The sequence below is a fragment of the Megascapheus bottae genome, chromosome 10 (assembly GCF_031878675.1).
Source record: "Megascapheus bottae isolate mThoBot1 chromosome 10, mThoBot2.hap1, whole genome shotgun sequence".
NCBI classification, from domain to species: domain Eukaryota; kingdom Metazoa; phylum Chordata; class Mammalia; order Rodentia; family Geomyidae; genus Megascapheus; species Megascapheus bottae.
In genome coordinates this window covers 9133240-9157653 of record NC_143518.1, presented here as the reverse complement: position 1 = coordinate 9157653, position 24414 = coordinate 9133240, and the positions used below count along the sequence as shown (strand labels likewise).

The window sequence follows — 24414 nt, the reverse complement described above, 5'->3', positions numbered from 1 at the left end:
TGACAGACTCTGTTTAACTTTAAAAAATCTCTTTCAAGAATATTGGTTCATATGAATGCATTACATTGAAATCTTTTAATTACAATAAGGAATATCAGATAGGTAAATCACATCAAACCAAAAATAGTTGAGGAAATACCTTCCTCAGTAGAGACTTCAAAAAAAAAAGAAGGCAGACCTGCCAGCTACCCAGGACGTTAGCTGGTAGTGACCTGTACTACAATTTTATGCTGATATTGTCACAAAATAATGTTATGAGTCTAGCAATAAAAGTAAGCATAAGACTTGAATTTTCTCTATAAATTATCAAATATTGGTATGAATATTTGCAAGGACACTGAAGTCAGTAAAGTGTGGAAGGTTGGGGAAAACACATGATTCATATTTTTAATATTTCTGTAATATGATAAATGTCACTTATCTGTGCTACCCACTGTAATATCATTTTATGATTAAATGTCATAAACATATATTGTTCATTGTGATTTTAAGTTAGTGAAAGATTTATAAAACATGATTTGAATAAAACTAACTTGGGGGGGTGGGTCATGGGACTTGAACTCTGTCTGCGTGCTCTCCCTGAACTCTTCAGCACAAGGCTTGATCCAAGCCCAATTTACCATTTTCGAGAGATTAAATGGAGATAAGAGTCTCAAGTTCTTTGGTGCCCAGGCTGGCTTTGAGCCGTGATCCTCGGATATCAGCCTCCTAGGTAGCTAGGATTACAGGTGTGAGCCATTGCACCCAGCTTTGAATAAAACTAAATTTTACTGGGCCTTCTTTTTTATAGTCATTAATAGAAGGGTTACATTATATTCACCAGATAGAAGGTGCATTTCTTCACAAACATTGATACCCCTTCTCATGTTTTTGTCCCCATTTCAACTATTCACTAAAATAGATTTTCTGTTGCTTTTGATAACATTCTTTCTGTACAATTGAATATTTGAGACCACCAGCTATTTTACATAATTATTCCATAATTATTTAATATACATATTAAATATTTTTACTCTGTGAAAGGATTAGAAGTTAACTAAAGGTATTGGTCTTAACCAGTGTTGTAGCATGACATATTGAGGTCAGATCTTAGATTGTGTTGCAGACTGCAAAACATTCCCTTAAAAATGTCACAGAAGAAAATTGCAAGAGTCCATAAGTTTTTATCAAGTCACAGTTTGCGATTCATATTATTTTTGATTTTTATTGTTTTTAATGTAAATATAAACCTCCATATATTATTTTGACATTTGTCAGGGAGTGGGTACATTACTTCTTGAACCTTGATACCTCTTCTCATGTTTTTTCCCCCTCCTTACTTTGCCCCTCCCCTCCCAGTCATCTTGTTTTCCCCTCTCCCGTCCCTATTTCAAATAAGCAAATAAGTGTATATATACTGTACCAAAGATCTGGATCAAAGACCTTGAGATAAAAACAGATACCCTTAAAGATTTACAGGAAGGAATAGGAGATACACAAGGACACACTGACACAGGTTGAATCTTCCTTATTAATAAAAGTCCAAAAACACAACAAATTAAAGTAAGTTTGGACAATTGGGACTGCATTAAACTGCAGAACTTCTGTATGGCAAAGGACATAGCTAGCAAATTCAATAGAAAGCCCACAGAGTTGGAAAAGATTTCACTAGCCATACAACAGACAAAGGTCTTATATCTAAAAATTGAATCTTATATCAAAAAATTGAATCTTTCAAAAACATATCCTCAAATGACAATCCATTAAAAGGTCAGCTAAAGACTAAAAGAGAGAGACTTCTTTGAAGAAGAAATAAGAACGGCCTATAGACACATGAAGAAATGCTCATCTCTGGTCATAGACAAATGCAAGCCAAAAAAACTTTGAGATTCCACCTCACTCCAGTTACAGTGGCCAGTATCAAGAAATCTAATAACAGATGCTTTCTGAGATATGGCCTGGAGGGATCACTACTACACTATTGGTGAGAGTGTAAACTTGTTCAGCTATTCTGGAAAGCAGTCTGGCGATTCCTTGAAAGACTAAACATAGAGCTCCCCTATGATTCATATTATTCTATCATGTGGGGAAACGAATGTCACTACTTGAAAATGTAGATGCAGAAAAAATAACTCTAGATGTTTATGGTCCTTTCCATTTGCTGAAGAAAAGAACTACAGATACAGTCTTGGAAGAATTTATAAATGGCTGAATTTTCTCACAATTGTGGAAGCTGGGCATTTGGTACTAGGTTTTGCATAACATGGTCTGGTGCTGGTGAGAACCATCTTATGGTCTGAAAACTGTCAGCACTTAATTGTTTCACACACCTGAGACAAGTTAAATGCCACATTTTGGGGGAGAAATACGAAGTTTCCTGCATACCCCTATGTTCAGAGATTTGAAATAAGTATAACCATCACTATTGCTGTAATATAAAAATTCATAAATATCTAAAACAGTGAGTGATGAAAAGTAAAAGCCTTAGGAGTTGATTTCTATTGCAACTAACAAGTTGTTGTTTTTCATGGCAGGATCTCATGATAATTTAAATTCTAAATAGGAAAAATTTCACTCAGCTTCTTTGAGAAAATGTAACTGCAAATTGCAATGAATGGCAAATGAAGTCAATAGGAGAGGAGCAGAGAATGCAGTAAGAACAAGATCCGAAAAATAGTACATAACTATTTCTGTATTAAGTCCATCATTAACAGAAATTTATATCTTATTTAAAATTTCCAATCAAGAGATATTCATTATTTCTATGGATTTTATCTTGCAAGATGAATTTATGATGTGTTTAAGAATTTCTTGCCTTATGGTGGTGGCTCACACTTGTAATCATAGCCACATAGCATGCAGAGATTTGAGGATGGAGGTTGTAAACTAGGTCGGGCATGAAAATCCGTGAGACACTTATCTCCAGGTATGAATTCAAAAAAGAAAGATAAAGAACTGTGGCTCAAATGTTAGCACACTGGCCTTGAGCAAAAAATGCTCAGGGAAAGCACCTAAGCCTGTAACCAAGAGATGCACAAAAGTTTCACTTTAGAATAAGGACAAAGAGGATAAAATTAACAACTACCCATGCAAAATATATAAAGCTAAATATCCTAAACGAATGTAGAAAACTTTCCAAATTTTGTGATGCCAAAATCTAAGAAATATGGAATTATCTCTTGATGAGTATATCTATTTAGTTGATACCAGTTGTACAAACAGAATTCCTCTGACTTTTGCTTTAGATCACTTACTAGTTTAAATCCAAACCTTGGCTTTTGAATGGCTTCAATGCCCTGTGCCAGCCCAGGACAGAGGACCACTCAGAGAATGCAATTCTCAGCAGTGGCCTGGGCTAGGTTGCAGAGGTATCATTAGGTCTAGTACTTTAGAGATTATTTCACATTTTCTTGATTCTATTCACCTACTTGGTTGATTGCATATCTTGGCTATGGTCATCAATGTTGCAATGTGCTGGTAACTTTAATGTAGCCATGTTAGTGTTCTATTAGATAAATGTCCTGGATTGGAATTGCTGGTTCATAGGAAAGTTCTATGTTTAATCTTTAAGAAACCTTCACACCGCTTTTCGAAGTGGTTGAAGATGTTAATATTCCTATCAACATTGTGGCAGAGTTCCCTTTGTCATCATCTTTATCAGCATGGAATTCTACTCATCCATCATAGTGAATTATTTCATATCATTCATAAGGAAATACAAAGGCTTGGGGAAAAAATTAAGCAAAGTAAGGCAGACCTAAAGAAATAATTTGCATAGTTTTATTCACATGTGGTAGATTTATAAGCAAAATTCAAGTTACAAGTAACCACACTGCATGGAAAGAAAGAAAGAAAGAAAGAAAGAAAGAAAGAAAGAAAGAAAGAAAGAAAGAAAGAAAGAAAGAAAGAAAGAAAGAAAGAAAGAAAGAAAGAAAGAGAAAGAGAGAGAGAGAAAGAGAGAGAGAGAAAGAAAGAAAGAAAAAAGAAAGAAAGAAAGGGAAAGGAAAGAAAGAAAGAAAGAAAGAAAGAAAGAAAAGAAAAGGAAGAAAGGAAGGAAGGCAGGAAGGAAGGAAGGAGAAAAAGAAATTCAAGGAGGGAGGGAGGATGAGAGAGAAGCAAGGAAAGGAGAGAGAAGGAAGGAAAGAAAGAAGGAAGAGGGGGAGAGATAAAAAGGGAAGAAAGAAAGGAAGGAAGGAAGGAAGGAAGGAAGGAAGGAAGGAAGGAAGGAAGGAAGGAAGAAGAAAGAAAGAAAGAAAGAAAGAAAGAAAGAAAGAAAGAAAGAAAGAAAGAAAGAAAGAAAGAAAGAAAGAAATGGGAGGGAGGGAAGGAAAGAGGAAAGGAAGGAGGGAAGGAAAAAAGGAAAGAAAGCCAGGGAGGGAGAGGAGGGGGCAAGGAAGAGAGAAAAAAGGAAGGAGAGGGAAGGAGAGAGACAAAAAACGAAAGAGGGGGAGCCCCGGGACCGATTCTGGGCGGGCGCCTGCCCCCCCCGCACGGCCCCCCGCACGGCCCCCGCCCCGTGCCGCGCCCCGCGGCCCCCCCCACCGCCGGCTGCCCGGGTTGGATGCGGGTGGCCGGCGCGGGCTGCGGCCCCCCGCCCCTGACTGCCGGCTGGAGGGCTGCGCAGCGCCCTCCCGCGTCCCCATCCCGGGCCGCCCGGACTCCTGGCCGGGTCCCCGCCGCCCCGCGCCCTGGCCGCGCCCCGCGCCTCCATGTCCACCAAGGTCAAGCGGGGCGGGGAGCCTGCGCGGGTAACCTTCGCCGCGCCCGGGGAGGAGGGCGAGGAGCGCGGGGCCGGGCCGCAGCGCCGCCACCGCGGCTGGAGGGGCATCAACGGGGGATTGGAGCCGCACCCCCGCGCGGCTGCCGCTGCCCTGCAGCCTGGCCCCGACCCATCCATGGAGGGCAGCCCGTCCCTGCGGCGCACCATGGTGATGTGGGAGAAGGGCCGCCGCCAGGCAGTGCGGGGCCCCGCGTTCACATTCAATGACCGTGGCACCAGCCTGATGGCAGAGGAGGAGCGCTTCCTCGACGCTGCCGAGTATGGCAACATCCCCGTGGTGGGCAAGATGCTGGAGGAGTCGCAGACGCTCGACGTGAACTGCGTGGACTACATGGGGCAGAACGCGCTGCAGCTGGCCTGGGCAACGAGCACCTGGAGGTGACGGAGCTGCTGCTCAAGAAGGAGAACCTGGCGGGCATCGGCGACGCGCTGCTGCTGGCCATCAGCAAGGGCTACGTGCGCATCGTGGAGGCCATCCTCAACCACCCTGGCTTCGCCGCCAGCGGGCACCTGATGCTCAGCTCCTGCCAGCAGGAGATGCAGGACGACTTCTACGACGAGGACAGCATGCACGATCTGGTATGAGAACCTCTCCGGCCTTCGGGAGCAGACCATAGTCATCAAATGTCTGGTGGTACTGGTGGTGGCCCTGGGCCTGCCATTCCTCGCTGTGAGCTACTGGATCGCCCCGTGCAGCAGGCTGGGGAGATCCTGAGAGCCCCTTTCATGAAGTTCGTGGCCCATGCTGCCGCTGCCGCCTCCATCATCTTCCTGGGCCTCCTTGTGTTCAACGCCTCCGACAGGTTTGAGGGCATTGACACTCCACCCAATGTCATGGTCATTGATTTCCCCAGACAGATCTTCCGAGTGAAAACCACGCAGTTCATCTGGATGGAAATGCTCATTATGGTCTGGGTGCTGGGAATGATGTGGTCTGAGTGCAAGGAGCTGTGGCTGGAAGGCCCGAGGGAATACATCTTGCAGCTGTGGAATGTTCTAGACTTCGGGATGCTGTCCATTTCCATTGCTGCATTCACTGCCAGATTCCTGGCTTTCCTTCAGGCCACAAGAGCCCAGCAGTATGTGGATAGCTACATCCAGGACAGTGACCTTAGTGAGGTCACGCTCCCACCAGAAATTTAGTATTTTACTTACACCAGAGATAAATGGCTCCCCTCTGACCCCCAGATCATATCTGAAGATTTGTACGCCATCGCTGTGGTCCTCAGCTTCTCTTGAATAGCCTACATCCTCCCTGCCAACGAGAGTTTTGACCCCTTGCAGATCTCTCTGGGAAGAACTGTAAAAGACATCTTCAAGTTCATGGTTCTCTTTATTATGGTATTCCTGGCTTTCATGATTGGCATATTCATACTTTATTCTTACTACCTTGGGGCCGAAGTAAATCCTGCTTTTACCACCATAGAAGAAAGTTTCAAGACTTTGTTTTGGTCCATATTTGGGTTGTCGGAAGTGACTTCTGTTATTCTTAAATATGATCACAAGTTCATAGAGAATATTGGATATGTTCTTTATGGAATATACAATGTAACTATGGTGGTTGTTCTGCTCAACATGCTCATTGCTATGATTAATAGCTCATATCAAGAAATCGAGGATGACAGTGATGTAGAATGGAAATTTGCATGTTCAAAGCTCTGGTTATCCTATTTTGATGATGGAAAAACTTTACCTTCACCCTTCAGTCTGGTCCCCAGCCCCAAATCTTTTGTGTATTTCATCATGAGGATCATGAACTTTTCTAAATGCAGAAGGAGAAGACTACAGAAGGATCTGGAAATGGGAATGGGTAACTCAAAGTCAAGGTTAAACCTCTTCACTCAGTCTAACTCAAGAGTTTTTGAATCACACAGTTTCAACAGCATTCCCAACCAACCAACACGATATCAGCAGATAAGTGTTTTCATTATCAGGCGCTATGTTCTGAAAGCACAAGTGGACAAAGAAAATGATGAAGTTAATGAAGGTGAATTAGAAGAAATCAAGCAAGTCATCTCCAGCCTTCGATATGAACTTTTGGAAGATAAGAGCCAGGCCACAGAGGAATTAGCCATTCTAATTCATAAACTCAGTGAGAAACTGAATCCTGGCATGCTCAGGTGTGAATGACATCATAAACTGTGCTATGGCTATGACTACAGCACAAATGTGGGCAATAATATTTCTAAGAATGAGCTACTTGAAAAAAAACTACGGTATACATTTTTAGGACTAATTACCTTCCATTCTGTGAATCTTTCAGAATTAGGTCTTAATGGTTTTACAATTTTATCATTTGAAAACTTATTTTCATTGTCTGTCTCAACAATTCAAAAGACCCACCATTGTATTTAAAAGCCTAATGTTATGATGTTATGACAGCATTTAGAACAGTGCCTGGTACACAGTAGGTGCTCAATAAATGTTGTTGGAACCGGACTGAACTGCCAATAAATCATAAACACAAATAAAAGATGATTGCTATGTAGCAGATCTTTTCTTGTCTAACTGCTGAAGAAGTGTGGGGTGGTTTTTGTTTGTTTGCTTGTGATTTTGTTTTTGTTTTATGTTTACTAGAAACTGAAGAAGTGTTTTCCCAACTCTGACATGGTGAGCTTTTCTTAGAATTTTAGGCATGACTTTTATTCTTAGAATCGTTAAAGGCCAAGTAAGAAATTCAACAATGATTGGATAGAAAATACAAGTACATATTGATTTGTTTCATAAAATTGCTTAAAAACATATTAAAGACTTTTCTACAATAAAAAAAACGAAAGAGAAAGAAAGAAGGAAGGAAAGAAGGAAGGAAGGAAGGAAGGAAGGAAGGAAGGAAGGAAGGAAGGAAGGAAGGAAGGAAAGAAGGAGGGGAGAGGGGAGAGGGGAGGGGAAAGAAGGGAAGGGAAAGGAAGGGAAAGGAAGGGAGGAAGGAAAGCCAGGGAGGGAGGAAGGGAGAGAGAGAGAAGGAGAGAGAGAGGGAGAGAGAGAGACAGAGAGAGAGAGAGAGAGAGAGAGAGAGAGAGAGAGAGAGAGAGAGAGAGAAGCAAGGAAGAAGGAAGGAAGGGAGGGAGGGAGGGAGGGGGAGGGAGAGAGAGAGGCAAAAAGGAAAGAAAAAAACAAAAAAGAGACAGAAAGAATGAAAGAAAGGAAGAAGAGATAAAGAAACATATACCGGGACATGATAAAAAATTTATAGGTCTCTGGGAATTCACACAGAGTGCGATCAAGGGAAGATATTAGGGTAGACTACAAAACCTCAATATCTATATGCATATGACCATACAAAATACTGTTTATCAAAATAAATTATAGTAAAGGGTAATTTTTTTCTTTTTTCTTTTTCTGTTGTTTAGTTTATCTGTCATTGGGAAATTTGGACTGAGGAACAGAGTGAGACAAAAAGTAAACAAGTGAAGCAGTGATACTAACTCTATGTTATATTTAAAATGAACTATAAAACTTCTCGGTAGGGACTAATCGTAAAAACGAGGAGACAGTGTGGGAAGGGGTGACAGTACTCACAAGAAATGTATTATCTTTAACTGACCTATGTAACTGTAACTCACAGTACATAACCTTTACAATAATACATATGTGTTAACTCACAATCTAAAAATGATATTTTGCACTAATATTCAGGATCATTCCATTGATGTCCCTAGCAATAGGAAGGCCAGTTTCACTAATAAGAACATGAACGAGGTTAGGACATCCCCAAATGCTTACATGAATAGAACAGTGGGAAAAGCTGTGAAAAACCCAAATAAATTATAAAAGATGATTTTATTCCTTGTTACAATCAAACACAGCACCTAGTAGTGGAGTGTGTGATGTAAAAAGTAAAGAAAATAAACTGGCTCCTGCAGGCCAACAACCTGAAAAGTTATACCATGATAGTGAAATATATTTGATTAACTAGTGATTCTGGTTCTTCACAAACACAAAGATGATGATCAAAAATTACCACCATAATCATGGTATGGCAGCTTGATTTACTATAGCCAAGATATGGAATCAGCCCAGATGCACTTCAACAGAAGAATGGATCCAGAAATTATGATGAATGAGTAGAATGCCATTTGTACATATCTCAGAAAGTGACCTTGAACCAACCATAAAGATGAGGATTATGATAAGTGAAGTAAGCCAGATCCAGAGAAGTACAGGCTGCCTGGTTTCCTACATTAGTGGAAATTAGAATGTGCCTCTAAAGCTAGAAGTACACACAGTGAATGGCCTTTACTTGGTTATGAATGAATTAACTGAAGTATAATAGAATCTATGCAAACAGTCCAATTCTTTGAAAGATAATTTCAAAGCCCAACAAAATGAGTATTGGGCAATGAGTATGGGTGTTTCTCAAGAGGAGAGAGGTACAATAATGAATGGGGAAAATGGGAAGAATGCAGGCAAGGAGGTTTTGTATATACCAAGAACTGAGAACAATAAGGGAAAAGTGGCTTACATATTCTGATGTAGAATGAATGGGAGATCAAGACGCATTATAAACATAAATTGTTTTGTAGGAAATAAACTCCAGTGCATAATCTAAAAATTACAAAAACAAGTGAGGGAGAGATGGGGTCAGAGAGATGAGAATGTTAAAAGGGGTGACAATGCTCAAGAGTCACTATATTCATAAACTTCTCTTTTGAATGGTAATTGAAGGGTAACTCCTTTCTACAACTACCTAAAGAAAATAAAATTTACGGTGAGCACTGTAGCTCATACCTTTAATCATAGTTACTCCAGAGGCTGAAATCTGAGTATAGCAGTCCAAACCTGCCCAGGCACTAAAGTTCATGAAACACTTATCTCCAATTGACCACTAGAAACCAGAAGTGGCACTGTGGCTCAAGGGGTAGGACAATAGCCTTAAGCTAAAGAGCTCAGGGACAATGCCCAGGCCCAGAGTCCAAACCCTAGGACCAGGGGAAATTTTTTTTAATTCATTTTGTTTTTTTCCCTAATATTTCTCAAGATTGGGAAACAAGCAGAAATTTGATGTTGGATGTAGCTTTAATATTCTAGAAAAAGTGAAGTGTATGTGAATTTGTATCTATTTAGTAGGGCTAGAAGATTTGGGTGTTGGGGTAAGTGGACTTGTGCTCCCCAATAAACTCCATGAAGAAAAAAATATGTCTCCCTTGACCGCTAAGTAGATTTGTTGCTTCCTAATAAAGTCCTTATTTAAAAGAAAATTTGAGGGCCAGGAGTTTGGCCTAGTGGTTAAAGTGCTTGCCTAGCATGCATGAAGACGCGGGTTTAATTGCTTGGTACCACATACACAGAAAAAAGCTAGAAGTGGTGCTGAGGCTCAAGTGGTAGAGCTCTAGCCTTGAGAAAGTCCAAGGACAGTGCTCAGGCCCTGAGCTCAAGCCCAGGACTGGCAAAAAAAAAAAAAGAAAATTTGAAGAATATGTAATAGTTGGTCTAAACTGGCTTTAAGCAGTAATAAAAAGTGGTGGTCATGGAGGTAAAAGCTGACATACTGAAAACTTTACAGGAAGGAATAGGAGATACACTAGGCCTCCTTGGCACAGGTCGAAACTTTCTTAATAAGGACCAAGAATCACAACAAATCAGAGAAAGGCTGGATAAGTGGGACTGCATTAAACTGCAGAGCTTTTGTATGGCAAAGGACATAGCTAGTAAACTAATCAGGAAGGCCTACAGAATGGGAGACAATCTTCACCAAGCAAACAATGGACAAAGGCCTCATATCTAAAATATATCAACAACTCAAAAAATTGAATCACTCCAAAACTAACCTCCAAAGTAACAACCATCCCATTAAAAAATGGGCCAAAGACTTAAAGAGAGTCTTCTCTGAAGAAGAAACAAAAATGGCCTATAGACACATGAAGAAATGCTCAACATCTCTGGTCATAAAAGAAATGCAAATCAAAACAACTCTAAGATTCCACCTCACTCCAGTTAGAATGGCCAGGATTAGGAAAACGAATGACAACAGATGCTGGAGGGGATGTGGCCAGGAGGGATCACTACTACACTGTTGGTGGGAGTACAAACTCGTTCAACCACTATGGAAAGCAGTGTGGCAGTGCCTCAAAAGGCTAAACATAGAACTCCCCTATGACCCAGCAATTCCACTACTTGGCATTTACCCAACCATCCAGAAACAAGGACATACTAAACCCACTAGCACAACAATGTTCATTGCAGCACTATTCACCATAGCAAAGATATGGAACCAACCTAGATGTCCCTCAGTTGATGAGTGGATCAACAAGTTGTGGTATTTGTACACAATGGAATTCTATGCTTCTGTCAGAAAGAATGACATCGCCCCATTTGTTAGGAAATAGAATGACTTAGAAAAAATCATATTAAGTGAAGTAAGCCAGACTCAAAGGAACTTAGGCTCAATGGTTTCCCTCATTCGTCATAATCAGTAGAAACCTTGGGCTCTACTAGCAGAGATTTGCAATAGAGCAAAATCTTGATACATAAGCCCATATAATGTGAAGCTAATTGAAAGGACCTCCAGGACATTGAAACAAAAGCCATATAATGAATGAGTGTTGTCCTTAATGTACTATGTTGTCTCTCATCTCCTTAGCTGTCCCTTGGTTATCTCATATTGGTATAATATCTCACTTCGTTATCTGATATATTGAATTTATTTGTATTTGGATATTTGAAATTTGATAGGGAAGGGGGGAAAACCAAGATGGGTGGGGGGTGTGGGGGGGGAGGGAAATGGGTACCAAGACATGTGAAAGGGTATCAATGTATGTGAATTAATGCACCTTCTATCTGGCAAATATCATGTAACCCTTTTACTAATTACAATAAAAAAAATTTAAAAAAAGTGGTGGTCAGAACTATCCAAAACAGAAGTTATAAATTATGGAAATATTAAGCTTTGAAAACAACCCTTAACTTGATGATGGGGACATGAAAAGCATATTAATTTCTAAGATATACTTTTTATATACATAAGGATATAGATAGATGCTTATTTATTAGAGTTGTATTAATAGACTTTATCTTCTAAAGAACATTTGGTTAGTCTCACCATGGTCGGACTGCATGATTTCCCAGAATAGATCTATTCTGAGAACCAGAAACTGTGGAAAAATATCAAAACCATTTTTCTTTTAAAAGGCACATACAACTTATATTGGACAAAGGAGCCAGAAATATATAGTGGAATAAACAAAGCCTCCTCGATTATTGGAGTTTGGAAAACTGGGCAGGCACATGCAAAAAACTAAAAATTGATTACAGGTTGTCACCATGCACAAATATTAACTCAAAATGAATCAGAGGCTGCAATATCAGACATGAAACCCTGAAACTGCTACACAGCACAGTAGGAAAGATACTGGAACTCATAGGCACAGGCAAAACCTTCTGGAACAGAGTCCAGGGTCACAACAGATTGAAGAGAGGCTTGACAAAGGGGACTACCTAAAAATAAAAATTTCTGTACAGGACAAAGACAGAGCTACTAAAGTAGAAAGACAGCCAAACAACTGGGAAAAGATATTTACCAATAATATATCAGACAAATGCTTAATATGAAAATATACAGGGAACTCAAGAAACTAACCACCCGAAACTCAACAAACTACTCGTTAAATGGGCAAGAGAACTAAAGAGAAAGTTATCAGATGAAGAGGTAAAATGGCAAAAAGAAAACATGCCCATCATCCATGGTCATAAAGGAAATGGAAATAAAAACACCTTAAGATACTACCATACTCCAATCAGAATGGCCAAGATTCTATACTCAGACAAGACAAATGCTGGCAGGGATGTGGAGAAAGAGGAATCCTACTGCATTGCTGCTGGGAATGTAAATTAGTACAACCACTCTGGAAGGCAGTTTGGAGGTTCCCTATAACCCAGACATACCACTCCTGGGCATTTACCCTGAGTATCATAACCCCGAATATGATAAGACACCTACTCAATCATGGTCATCTCTCCACTATTCACATAGCCAAGTGATGGAAACAACCCAGTTTCCCCACTACAGATGAACAGATACAAAAAATGTATATCTAAACATTGGAATTCTAAAAGCCACCAGACAAGATAAAATAATGGCATTTGCTCCACAGCCATTGATGAAAGTACTTGGAGGGGGTGAGTGGCCCTGCAGGTGCAATTCCCTTTGGCCACAATGATAATGAAGCTCTTTGTTCAGCTGTGTGAATGTGGCATCTCCAGTGAGCTATTTCCTATTCTATACTTACCTGAATGCACCAGCTATTGCAGCCTTTTAATGCATATGCAAACCAACTAAAATGTCCTTTCGTCAGATAATTTTCTTTTTTCCATATATTTTTTATTGTAATTGAGAGAAGGGTTACATGATATTTGCCAGATAGAAGGTGCATTAATTCACATACATTGATACCCTTTCACATGTCTTGGTCCCCATTTCCCTCCCCCCACCCCCACCCTTCATCTTGTTTTCCCCCTTTCCCTATCCAATTTCAAATAACCAAATACAAATATATCCGATAGATCAGGTAACAAAGTGAGATAGTGTAACAATATGAGATAACAAGGGACATCAAAAGAGATGAGAGATAACATAGTACCTGAAGGACAACAATCATTCATTATATGGGTTATGTTTCTATATCCTAGAGATCCTTTCATTTAGCATCATACTATATGGCCTTATGTATCAAGGTTTTGCTCTATTGCAAATCTCTGCTAGGAGAGCCCAAGGTTTCTACTGATTAGGTGGTGGGATTGTAAGCTTGTTCAGCCACTCTGGAAAGCAGTGTGGAGGTTTCTTAAAGAACTGAAAATAGACATTCCCTATAATCCCACCATACCACGTCTGGGCATCTATCCTGAACATCATAACCCGGGATATGATAAGGAGACCTGCTCAGCTATGTTCATCTCTGCACCATTCACAATAGCCAATCCAGATGCCCTACTAAAGATAAATGGATGCAAAAAATGTGGTATACATATACAATGGAATTCTACATAGCCAACAGACAAGGTAAAATAATGGCATTCACAGAGAAGTGGATGAATCTAGAGCAAATCATGTTGAGTGAGACAATACAAGACCAAAGAACCAAAAAGTGCTTGGTATCCTTAATATGTGGCTTTTAGATCCAAACAGTACAAGAGCAAGGACTCATTATTCACATACCCAATGCTATGTACATGGTATTGGAAATATAAACACAACTACATAGATAAAAATTTATGACTCTATAGACATGTTTTATTACATAGATTAATATGTATCTATGACATACCAACCTTCAGCCTAATTTTAATTATGCTCTAAAATCTATGTGCCAGTGATTGTATATAGAGATTCCCTTCTTGAATACTTGTTTTTTAAACACCTCATTTGAAATATAAAAACCAATGTTAATTATTTAATAATAAAAGATAAAACAAGGTCTGGGAGTTTGGCCTAGTGGTAGAGAGCTTGCCTAGCAAGCACAAAGACCTGGGTTCAATTCCTTGGTACCATGTACATAGAAAAAGCCAGAAGTTCCAAGACATGTGAAAGGGTATCAATGTATGTGAATTAATGCACCTTCTATCTGGCAAATATCATGTAACCCTCTTATTAATTACAATAAAAATATTTTTTAAAAAAAGATAAAACAAAAAAGTCACTGGGAGAATCTTCCTAGTGACAAACTGGTATCCTTAGCACAGGGCCCATAGTGGAAGAGAATGGAGTGTATGTATCTTCTTTCAAGTAGAAGCCTCCTGACTTCCCTAATTCTCTGGATATCTGGTATGAAATACTGAGATCTGCTATCTCAGAAAGACAAAGTATTAATGAGTAAGTTCTTGCAGCTTGTGCTTGTGCTGTTCAAACAAGACCTCTAAAGGAAAAGGCACACAACAAAGCAACAAGCTGTACAAGGAACTGTCCAGTTTCTGAGCCATCTGTTCCCCTTGGGAGACTGAGGTAGCCGTCTTCATCCTGCTGCCCTTAGTGAAGTTTCTAGTAATAGAAAGGCTGCTCTACTCTCACCAGGCATTCTTTTAGTAATTTGTGTTACCTTTCATATATTCAGACAAGAATGATGGAAATGTACTCTGAAGTGTTTATATGAACTTTCTTCTACCTTTAGGCTAAGAATACATCTTGTAAAAGACTTCATTAACCTAGGTGCACACTGGAACTTATCTGGGGAAAGCAAAAGAGTCAGGATGGCTTAGTTTGTGTGTATATTTGTGGGAACAAATGGAGTTTGAATGCAGCACCTCCAACTAACTTGCTCAGCTGATTCTCTACTACTTGAACCATGCCCCCAGCTAGGATATTTTTTGTGGGTCATGGAGCATGAACTTGGACTGGGTGTTGTCCCTGGGCTTTTTATTAAAGGATTTATTAACATTGATTTTTTTTGTCCCTGGGCTCTTTAGCTCAAGTCTACCACCCTACCCTTGAGGCAAGCCCCACTTCCCATTTTCTAGAGGTTAATTGGAGATAAGAGTCTCAGGTCCTTTTGTGCCCAGGCTGGCTTTGAACCTTGATCCTCAGATCTCAGCCTCCTGAGTAGCTAGGATTACAGGTGTGAGACACAATGCTGTTTCAATCTCCCAGCCCGGAGTTTTGCTGCTTAATTTTGGAGATGGAGACTAAAGGACTTTTTCTGTCTGGGATTGCTTTGGTGCTTCTTCAGATCTCATCCACCTGAGTAGCTAGGATTATAGGTGTAAGCTACACTGGTAGTCACTAGGTTGACTTAATTAGAAGCATAGGGAAAACTACTGTTTTTTTTTTTTGAAAAAAAAATGAACAATGAATTCGTTTTTAGCCTGAGCATGTGGCTGAGAAAATTGAGCTAGAAATGTGAGGTGAGCAAAAAAGACAAAGGCAATTATCTATGAGTTTAAGATGGCCTTTTGTGACATAGAATGTCTTTACGTGGACCTTCTAAGGCGTAGTTATGTGTGTACTGGGGTTTGAACTCAGGTCTTGGCATAGGCCTCTAGGTTTCACACAGGGATGGTGCTCTATAACTTGAACCACAGCACCATTTCTGGCTTTTTGCGGACTAATGGGTTATAGTCTATAGGCTTTGAACCACAATCTTCAGAACTTAACCTCCTGTGTAGTTAAGATTATAGTCATGTATGGAGAGAATGATTTTTCACAATACTTGAACATGGTTAGAAAATACAGGCACATATACCAAGTAACTGTCTATAGCTCTGATTTAATATTTTGTTTAATATTTATTTTGAAAACTATTCAGTCAACTTTCCTGACAAGTTCAACACAAATAAAAGGAACATCAATGACTCCAAAGCCTGACTTTGGATTTTGAACTCTATTGGTCTAAAATCTTGAGTGGCTGATTAGTAGACCCTTCAAAGTGAAACAAATACACTGGGCTGGATGGCAGAACCGTCTAGCTGACAACCTGTGGAACAGGCAGTTATGATAAGGCTTATCACTGTCCAGTGTTAAAATATTATTCATGTTGCTAACTGAGCCACTGGGTAAGGAAAGGAAATAAGCCAAATCATTCTCAATTGAAGCTTTCTACCTATTGGGGTACTGAGGACTTTTCTATTATCATCATCTTGTAAAGTTATCAGGATGAGATATTAGTCCTCACTGGGACCCAGGCAAAACTACCCCTAACTTTATGCAATAAGTAATAACCTCACCATTGACTTCAGAGATCGTGTAAACTGTTTCTTGGCTAAATTTGTGCTCCAACTCAAGAGTACAAATGAGATGATGCTTCCTGAAGGTACATTTTCATTTCCCCAAGCTAAGAAGAGGGTTTTCAGGATCACCTTTAATGAAAGACTTAACACTTCAAGGAACTGCACTGGACAAGAGAGGAGTGATTTGACTTTGAAGACGGTTGACCTCTTCCCCCACCTAGTTTATGTATGGTACCAGCCTATGAGTGGACAAGGCAGATCTCCGTGCTCTAAGAAGTGGACATGAGGTCAACTAATGGACCCAAAGCAGCATGCCACAAGCTCTTATCCAGGAGATAACTGTAGTGCTGGAAGGGTTGAGATGATGAGATGATAGCACAGAATAGGGCCTGAATTAGTTAGTGCTAAGAGAGAAAACAATGCAGTGTAATTTAAGTTGTAGAGGTCCGGTGGGTTCTGCTCAGGCCTATTTTGTGAAATGAGGGAGGCTGAACATGGCGGAGACCTATCCGTTCAAAGAAGAGAGGAAACCCCTCTTCTTTTTACTTGGTTTCTGTCTCTATTTGTGTAAATCTAGCCTTTCCTTCTTTCTTCCTAAGCCTCTCTGGCTTCCATCATTTTCTCTCTTCTTCCACATGGCTGGCATCTTTGGGCTAACGATGGGCATGGGAACTACGTAAAGCCTGCTGGTTTTATCCTGGGTGCTGCTCCTGTAACTGCAAAGTCCTGAGTCTTGCTGGAGCTCCTCAGGACAGAGGAGCACAAGAACAGGAGCCGAGCATAAAGGAAGCCAGTACATCATAAAGAAGAGGAAGGTGAACATTTTCTCAATCCCCCCACAAAAAGAAAAGAAAATCTCCCCTGGCAAGGCTATGTCATCCACTACTGGAACAGGAGAGTTAGAAGGGGATGTCTTTCATTTTTGCGGCCTCAGTATGGGGGGGGTGGCTTGCTAAGGGTTAAGCTCAGAGGAGGGGAAGATCAGAGGTGAAGTGATAAATAATGTGCCTGGAAACAGTGAGAGATGGCTTGAAGCAAATGTCTGAATGACCCTTCCAAGCTCAGAGCTCACCAGAGCCTTCTTCTAATTAAGGATAATCCAGAATCATCATGCTTAATTATTTTCATAGGTTTCTTTGAGGTTTTCTTTGTGAGCGCTCTGTGTGTGTGTGCCCTAGAATGTACAACAGATGAGGGATAGATCTAGCTGCAAATGGCAAAGGTTGATTTATATCTAGGATACAGAAAGTGTGTATTCCCTTCCTCCTCACCTCTAACAAGGCTCATGTTCTCTTTCTGTACAGTTCATAAAGACTTCCAGTCTGAGCTTCCTACTTGGGTTAATATAGCTAGTTCCTCATCGACAAGCGACCTCTGTTCTCTTCAAAGAAGTTGCTGCCATTACAATGTAGAAGGTTTTCTGGCAGTTTGAAACTAAAAATATGAATACTGACCCTATCTTGTGAAATGTAGAAACAGTGGCCTTCTTAAGCTATGTATAGATGTATATATGCATATTGAAACCTGTCTACAGATGAGGCAGGCTAATCCTGCAGGGTGTCAGAAAATCTACACCTGGAATTTTAAAACAAGAATTCCAGGATATGTTTTTTTTTCTCCCACTAACATCTGAATCACTCCTTGGTTCATTTGCTCTTGAGAAAATATATTGTTCAAAAACCTCTGGCTCCTCTCCATGATGGACCTCCAACATCCTCACCTTTGGTTTCTTTCTTTAAAATCATTCCAACCACGATGCTACACAATTCCTATTGCTATTTGTCATTGCCTGTATTGTTCTCTGAGGCACTTCTAACTTAGTGTGTTCCTTTCTGTTTTCTTCCACGGGCTTTCCTATTTCACCCCCTTTGTCCTTTTCTTTACTGTCCTTTCCTTAACTGACATCAATATTTCTCTCCTCTGATCACTTACAAGGTAATTGCTAAAATTCAACTAATTACACCTTACATAGGAACTGAAAAAAAAGGCTTCGAAGCATGTGTGCTGATACAATAGAATCCTTCTGATAGGGGTAAAGAAAAGAATCATTTCTCCAGGATATATGACACAAGTATCATATTGTTATCTGAGACTAGAGTGGCATCTTTTATACATTTTCTGTGATATCATGCCAGTGGCCGCCCAGACATGATAAATCAGATTATGAATGGTTTTTAGCCCTGAGCAACCCTCTAGGGCATAACTGCACTGTTTTTTTCATGTCATTTTATCTTATGCTGGTTCTGTTGCCTGGTAGAATGAAACCATGTTTGGAGGTGAGAGCATGGAGCCAGGACTCTAAGGTAACCAACTTCAAGCAGGAGTGATTGAAAGTTCATGAAGTTTATTTGCACAGGAGTTAACTTCCCACTGCACCTAAGACAGGAGGGACAGATCTTCTCAATTTTGGGGTGTTCTCTTAAGGTATGCAACATAGTTTGTTCCAATGGGTTGCCAATTGAGTGAATATATAACGCACAGGCTGTTATTTAGAGGAAATGAAAAAAGAATGATCATTTGCAGGTAGGATAGCCTCAAATGTATAAGGTGCTTTCCCTCCCCCATTTTAGCTTCTTGGGAGTGACATGAGTTTCTCCATAATGGGCATTGGCTTGAATTTCACTGGGAATCTGGGGACAGTACTGAGCTACCCCAGAATCTGAGCATAAAAGGCAGTGTTGACAATGAGAGTAAATTTAGAGAAGAGGTAATAAGAATTGAGATTTGGAGGGCTTTTCAGCTTGCAAAGGGTTCTGCAGCTAAGTAGAGTGGTTTGGTTAAACAGCCAGTAGGAAGAAACCAACTAAATGTCTTCCTGTCCACAGAATGCTGGGCTCCAGGATTTACTTTCATTTCCTTTTGAGCCCAGACTTACAGTGTTCCAAGATGTGCTCAACTGGGCCAATCTAAAGGGTAGAAACACTTGGTCCTGTTCATAGAAGCCCAGTGTAACTCACAGTGAGCATGGACAAATGTATGATTTACACTTACTTGCCATTCTATCAATTCGACTTTCTTATATATAATCTGTGTATCATACTGGTTTTGAGACTGAGTTCTACTCAGGGCCCAATGCCCATTGCTTTTTTACTCAAGGTTGGTCTCCATCACGTACCACTTGAGTTACACCTAATTATAATATTTTTCTGGCTAATTAGAGATAAGATGGACTGATGGACTTTTCTCCCGAGGCTGGCTTTGAACTATGATCTTCAGCTCTCAGTGTCTTCAGTAGCTAGCCTATAATATCCAGCTTCAAATGTGACTTTTATTCACATTCTTCTTTTAGCTTTCTTTTCTAGGAATGTAAGATTGTACAGTGTGAATGAAAACCATGTTCTAAAATATTAAAAAGAAAAATGATACAGGGAAAAGTTCTTTTCAAAAAGGAACACAACCCTAAGATACCACCTTACCCCAACAAGAATGGCCAAGATTTTGAACTCAGACAATGACAGTTACTGGTGGGGTTGTGGAGAAAAAGGAACCCTACTACACTGCTGGTGGGAATGCAGACTAGTTCAGCCACTCTGGAAAGCAGTGTGGAGGTTTCTAAAAGAACTGAAAATAGACCTTCCCTACGATCCTGCCATACCACTTCTGGGCATCTATCCTGAACGTCATGACCCAAGATATTATAAGGACACCTGCTCAGCTATGTTCATCTCTGCACTATTTACAATAGCCAGGCGATGGAAACAATGCAGATGCCCTACTGCAGATGAATGGATACAGAAAATATGGTATATATACACAATGGAATTCTACATAGCCAACAGACAAGATAAAATAATGGCATTCGCAGGGAAGTGGATGAATCTAGAGCGAATCATGTTGAGTGAGACAAGTCAAGACCTAAGGATCAAAAGGCACATGGTATCCTTAATATGTGACTATTAAATCCAAAGAGTACAAGAGTGAGGACTCAATATCTGCATACCCAAAGCTATGGACATGGCAATGGAAATATAAACATAACTATATAGACATAAAAACCTATGATCTATAGATATAATATTTTATTTAATAAATTAATGTTTCTATGACATACAAACCCTTAGCCTAATTGTGATTAAGTTCTAAATACTAAGTCCCAGTGTTTGTAAATAGAGATTCCCTCCTTGAACACTTATATGTTAAACTTGTCATTTAAAATATGATGTAAAAATCAACGTTAATAAATTCTTAATAAAAAAAGGAACACAATTTGTGACACAGTATAGACGTTCCCCTGGATTAAAGGTTTGTCTTGAGGCAATGTCTTCAATGGACTGCAGCTGTTAGTAGAAATGTGTTGGACATACACAATGACACAACGCAAAGCTGGCCACATATATCTTTCTGTACATTTTCAAACCTTTCATTAATCATATTTACCAATTGCATTTGTATAGCATTTAGGGAACTTTCCTCTGGGTTTGGCATTGACTGCTCTATTGCCTGTTTATATTGGGTGGGAGATGATTAGTATTTCTAAAAATAGTCCCTTAGGAAACTTGAAAAATAGGGTTTAAAAGGTTTAAAATGCTTAAAAGTTTATCTGTGTGATGTAATTTGTTCAAAACAATTTCATAACTGAATGTACTTCTTTTAAAAAAAAAGGCACGGGCCAGTAGTTTGGCCTAGTAGTTGAATGCTTGCCTAGCATGCACGAAGGCATAGAAAAAAGCCAGAAATGGTGTGGAGTCTCCAGTGGTAGAGCTCTAGCCTTGAGAAAGTCCAAAGCAGAAAAAAAAAGGAGGCACAAGCTAGTCTGGAATTCTTGATAAAGTGATGGTGTTTGTAATTCTTGCATTACTGAAAAACTATTACTTGAGTTCTTAGGTTCTCTAAAGTTAAACTTGGATCAGAAATAATTGGCTATTTTAATATCAGTGACCCCAAGGCAATAGGCTGTGTCAAGGGCTTCAATGTTTCAAATGAAAATAAAAGTTGAAGTGTGAAGTGTTAAAGCAATGGTTAATAGGCTAAGGGTATAGGTTTCTGGCTAGGGAGGGTCTATGCCCGTGTCAGCTGGAAGAATTTACAAAAGATGAGAATCTTTGCCCATCAACCCAACAAAAAAAAACAGTCATTTTTTAAAACTCGAGGCAGGATAGAGAAAAAGAAAATTAGAAGACAGGAGAATGACAATTGTCATGAGTCTTTATATTTGTGGAAGTCTTGAGTCACTATAGCTTTGACCTAACTTATTGTCTTCTATCAAATATTTGATTATATACAAAGGAGATGGGAATTTATTAACCTGGCAGAATTAGCTGTCCAATTCTGTTTCTGTAAAAAAAATAGTTAAACTGCTTGAACACCTGCCTGTGTTGTTTTCCTATAAAAGCTCAGTTCCAGCCCCGAGCTGGTCTCTATTAGCCCAAAGGTGGAAAGTAGCCACTGCCCTGCTCTTAAATTGAATCATAGCTCCATTCACTCAGTACTGGTTACTGAAATACCTTATCCCTTCTAACTCACAGTCCACACACAATCACAAAACCCTCTTAGTAGCTCAAGCTGAGGCTGGGCTACTTTATATTTAACTTTTATTTTTGCTATTGTTTTGGCCTTGGTCCTTGAGCACTTGTTGTTCAAGGCTAGCATGGTACCACTTGAATCACAACTATACTTCTAGCTTCATGCATGTGCTTGCCTGGAAAGTGGAGTCTTGGTTTTTCCTGCCCCAAGTGGCTTCAAAACTCAATCCTTATATCAGCTTCCTGAGTAGATAGGAAGAGTGCTCTAGGACTAGTCTGAAAGTCCCAGAAGACTTTTAGCCTCTTTGGTTATTTCTAGTGACGTCAGAAACTGAGTCATTAAAAAAATCTTGACAGTTTAATGTCACATTCAAAACCGAGAAATTTGGAAAATTAAACAAGATTTTCAACTTTTTCATTCTGTCTCACACTTTGATTTCTCCTCTGTCATTTCCACTTTTAAGGAAGTAGTTATTACACCTTACACATTTTTATGATGGTGAACAAACCTATCTATAGTTTACAAAAAAAATCCTAAGACAAAATATTTGGCAGTAAATTGAGCCCTAGAGAAGAAATTTAATTGTAGAAAACACTTCCTTTCTGGAGATCCCCACATTTCTCCATGGCTAACATTTTGTACCTCTTTTGTGGAGGGTACTGGTTACTAATTCTATATTTGATTGTCAGAGGTTGGTGTGGTGAGGAGTGGGGGGGGTAACCTTAAAATAAATGACTGAAGACACCCCCTTCCCAACATTAAAGGATGAAAGATTTAGTGAAGGTCACGTTAGGAATATGTGATTGTGTGCTACCTTGATGAACTTCACTCCTTCCCAACTGTTTCTGTGAAGTTTGCGAAGGTGACGTGTGTGTATACTTGCATGTGCGTTCACATGCACATGCACCCCTCTTAGTATCCTTCACACATTTATGTGCTCACTTTTTCTACAATATGAAGGTAAGGACATGTTACAGATAGTCACAATCTTCAGAAAGATGACATGGAGTTCACTTTTTAATGACAAAGGAGATTTTATGTCTTTTTGTAGTTGGTCTTGGGGCTTGAATGCAAGGCCTGGCCACTGTACCTTTTTGCTCAAAGCTACTGCTCTAGCTCTTTGAACCACATACCACTTCCTGTTTTTTGGTAGTTAATTGGAGGTAAGCATCTTAGAAACTCCCCTGCATGAGCTGGTTTTGGACCACAATCCTCAGATTTTAGTCTCCTGAGTAGCTAGGATTATAGGTGTGAGCTTCCATTGCCTAGCTCTTTATGTCTGTGTTGACTAGGAAAATCTTTGTAGGTAAATGCAATGTAGAGAGAGAATGCAATAGGTCAAATAAAGGGCCTGAATATAGACAGTACAGAGTGATAAAATCATGCTAGGTTTTTGGGGTTTCCTCTGACTCAGCTGTGTAAATTCCTGTAATTCATTTATTCAAGAGTACTGAATGTCTCCTGGAGACATTGCTCACAGGATACTTAGCATCTTTGGCAGACCTATCACTGAAGCCACACCTCTTTAACTTTGAGATAGTGTCTCCCAACACTTCCTGGGCTAGCCTCATTTTGTGCTCCTCTTGCTTCCATTTAAGTCAAATTTTGATCTCATCTCAACTTGGTTAAACTACATAGACCTTATTTTCTCTCAAATAGTCATATTCTCAGGTAGAAAAAGTTAGGAAATTGAACGCATCTTCAAAGACACATAACTCAGTCCACAACACCATTCAGTTTCAGAGGTTATTGTTGTTCCTTTCTTTTATAAACCAAAAAAAAATCTCACCAGTTCTACCTTTTCCTTATACAATAAAATGTTTGAACTGGAAGTTCTCAGTTTTCTTTCCTGAGTTACAATAGTGTGGAGAGAGCTAAAATTTTAATCATTGTAGTAAGTCTGGAGGGGGCAAGTGGTCCTTATTGAAGAGACAGCAATTGGATTAGGGGCTCTGCTGCCCCTTCACAGCCTCCTGGGTATGAAGAGTGGAGGGTTGCATCGGCAACACTCAGAAAAGCAATTTGCATGTCAAATATGGTGGCAGAAATAGGAGGGTGGCGAGTTTGAGGCCAACCTGAGCTATATAATGAGAATCCTCACCCTCCTGTATGCTCTAAAAAAAAAAAAAAGACTTTGGTTTATTCCCTGGTTGTAATTTGGTGAAGTATGCAATTACTGGTTTATCTGGGGGAAAAGAAAATTCTTTTGATGATTAAATGTTTAGTCATCCAGTAAATCCTTTCAAACATTAACATTTATTCTCTCCTAGGCACAATGAGTTCTGAGATGGACAGATAAGGAAGTGACTTCAGGACTCTAGAATTAGAAATCTGCTTAGCACTGAACTCTTCCCTTCCCATCTCCCTGGCCTGCTTGCTCCCAACAGGCCAAAGCAGCAAGGCATTTCTGTCTAGTTTAGCTGGTGGCTTTGTTGTCTGTTGTCTATCATTCAGTTCTTCATGTCCTTCCTTGTGTCCTCCCCTCATCCCCATTTCATCTCCTCTGTGTCCTCCCCCCATCCCCATTTCATCTCCTCCGT

At 39.9% G+C, this 24414-nt stretch overlaps 1 pseudogene; it reads left to right on the top strand.

Annotated features, from left to right (window-relative positions):
* Positions 1 to 4688: 4688 nt before the first annotated feature.
* Positions 4689 to 7107, top strand: LOC150057471 (short transient receptor potential channel 3 pseudogene; annotated as a pseudogene).
* The last annotated feature ends 17307 nt before the right edge of the window (positions 7108 to 24414 follow it).